Genomic DNA, 3,060 nt, shown 5'->3' on the forward strand with positions numbered 1-3,060 from the left:
TCTCTTCTCCTCCATTCTCCTCAGGATCTTGGGCACACACACACACACACGCACCCGGCGTGAGTTTAAGCCACTGTGTCCGCAGTTGACTACATGGGAGTCCAGTGACATAGCCATTACGCTAACTGCTAGTCCCAAGCAAATGGTATTTTGAACAACTGGCTCTCCATTTTGAACATTCAAACACAGACACACACACATAAAGGTGAATCCCTACCTAATTCCTTACATCAAAATAAATCCCAAGTAGATTAAAGAGTAAACAAAGAAATATTAAATACTAAAACTGCTAGAAAAATGCACAGATGGGACCAGTCAGGTGTGGTGGTATTAAGGCAGAGGGATCCCATGTGGCCAACTACACAGTTCAAGTCCCAGACCTGGTGACTTGAAGAACATGCTGGGCATGTGTTTCTGTGTACTCAAAATCTCAAAAGGAGAATGGAGGGGAAGGGATTGCAGCATGGCCATCCCCCCAGGGGATGATTTCTCATTTTCCCTCTGTCTCCCTCTTTGTCCCTGGCATGCACATGTGCCCTATAGTAAGCAAAAAAAAGAAGCATGGCAAGATTATGCCATGAAGCTTCTCCTAAAGACTGTTCCATGGTTGCTTAGAACAATAAGGTTTCCATGGCCTTTGTCTCTGTAAAAAGCAGAATTTTTATTTCAGAAAACATGGCTGAGACAAGCAGATGGCATGGTGGTTAAGATGTTGGACTCTCACATGGCTGACTGCAGTTCAAGTCCTGGACCAGTAGCTTGAAACACAGACCAGGCATGTGTGCATGTGTACTCAAAATCCCAGGAGGAGAATGGAGGAGAAAAGATTGTGGCATGGCCAACCCCCTTGGGGAGGTAATTTCTCATTTTCCCTCTCTCTCTGTCTCTCTCAAGCACAGGTACCAAATGGCAGGGGAAAAAAAGTGGCCAAAAGTGGGGGGTCAGAGAGGAGGAAAAGGTGGAGAAGCTCTGGAAAATTACCCTTCTGGGGACAGAGGCAGAGACAGGAACTACTAGATCCCAGGTCAGCAGCTTTCCAAATGCAGGGACAATGGCACACCCTGGGCTGGGAGAGAGCAACTGCAGTCCTGCTTTCTCAAGATGAAGACCATGCTGCCAGCTGGACATTGGACTACACCTAGATCAGAGTCACCAGAGTATGGATACATTTGCCTAGAGACACTTAAGTATTAGGCAGAAGGTCAGGTCAGCTGAGTGGTAACATTCTCAAGGTTCCATAACTTTTATTCCCCACTTTAGTCAGTGAAGAAAGCCATTTTGATGACTAATTTGCAGATTAAAAATGAAGGTCTTAGCCCAGCCTAGTGGTGTAATCAGTAGGAAACTGAACTGCAGTGCTGGAAGCCATGTGGCTGACCACAAGTTCAGATGTCTGGTTGGCCTGAAATACACCCAAGCTCCTGGCAAGCTGTAGGACTGAGAGAAAGAGATAACAGTATGACAAGACCCTGTCAAGGGTGCTTCTCTCCACCACCCCACCCCATGCATACACACATGCTGTCTACTGTGAATAAAATTAACTTTACAAATAAATAAATTTTAAAAATGGAGACCCTGAAAGTCTTGCTTATGGCCTCTTCTAATTATCACAAAGAGCCACAGAATCTCAGTAGAGCAAGGGGGAGCTTTAAAGACTGCTAATCTCAGGCTCCATTGCCCACTTTACACTCAGGCCTAGCAAGGCCTGCTCACTGGATTCAACCCAAGCTGAATGTGTGTGTTTTCTGCCTCTTGGACCATCCCAAGACCCACCCACATATTGGTAAATGCGCAAAGTGGACTGTGCCTTCAGCAGATTTACCATAACACTGTCAAGACCTAGACTGTATTCAAGGTTTGCAAATGAAACCTCAGTTCCTGGCATCTGGGTTGGGTTCAGCTGTGTGACCTGGGGAAGACACTCCCCTTGGTGAGTAGGTCCTATGCGGCCTCCTTCCTGACCTCCTAGGACTTTCCAAGTTCTGCCTTTGCTGCTGTGTACTTCGGGTCACAACTGTGGTGACTCCTCTAAGGACACAGCCATCAGCAATACATCTGAGGGCTGCTCCCTCTAGTCTGGACAGGCTGGAAGCCACCAGCTGGGCTATGAGAAACTGGCTGCCAAGTCCTGGCACTCAGCCCCACCACTGCACTTAATGAGGGGCTGCTCATCCTTCTCAGGCTGTTCCACAGCAAACAGCAGCAGAAGACTGCCAGACAGGATTGCTTTGGGTCTGTACACCATGCACTGACCTGCCCCATCCCTGTGACCCCTGGCTTCTTCCCCAAGGCTGCTCAGAGGGTGGCTGTTCCATGCTTTGCACCAGGATGTGCTGATACCATGGAATGTAACAAGAACAAACCAGGAACCACTGTGATGTCGAAGGAACAGCAGATTGATTGAAGAGTAATTTACTTTGACTGTGCTTTATTTATTTGCTTATACGTACTGTTCTGTATTTGCTAGTAATATTTCATTGTAATTCAATTATAGTGCAATGAGGGCTGTCAATTTAAACTTTTTTAATGTGTGACAGTGATGCATGCTTATGTATGTGTGCATGTGTATCTGTATATGTGGGTAACTGTGTGTGTGTTGGTATATGTGTCCACTTGTAGGAGTGACTACGTGTTTACATATACAGGACAAAGCAGGGGAGGAAATGCCCTCGCTGCTAAGAACTGGCTCTCTCTGGAGGGACCAGCAGATGGTGTAATGATTATGTCGCTGGACACCCACATAGTTGATTAAAGTTTGAGTCCCAGACCAGCTTAAAACTCACACTGTGTGCGTGTGCATGCGTGCTCAAATCTCTGGGAGTGATTTCTTGCTTTCTGTCTCTCTGTCTCTGTGTTTCCGGTGAGCGCACATGCCCTATAGCAAAAACCTCTCTTAAAAAAAAAAAAAAAAAGAACTGGCTCTGTCTAGAGAGAGCGTCTCTCATTTCTTACTTTTTTTTTTTTTAATTATTTGGATTGTGTGTAATTTTTATTTTCATATTGGTGTTTTTCAGAATCTTCAAGGTTTAGGCCCAAATCAAACAAAGCAATCCCCACATT

This window comes from Tupaia chinensis, unplaced genomic scaffold, assembly GCF_000334495.1.
Source record: "Tupaia chinensis unplaced genomic scaffold, TupChi_1.0 Scaffold149248_1, whole genome shotgun sequence".
Classification (NCBI taxonomy): domain Eukaryota; kingdom Metazoa; phylum Chordata; class Mammalia; order Scandentia; family Tupaiidae; genus Tupaia; species Tupaia belangeri.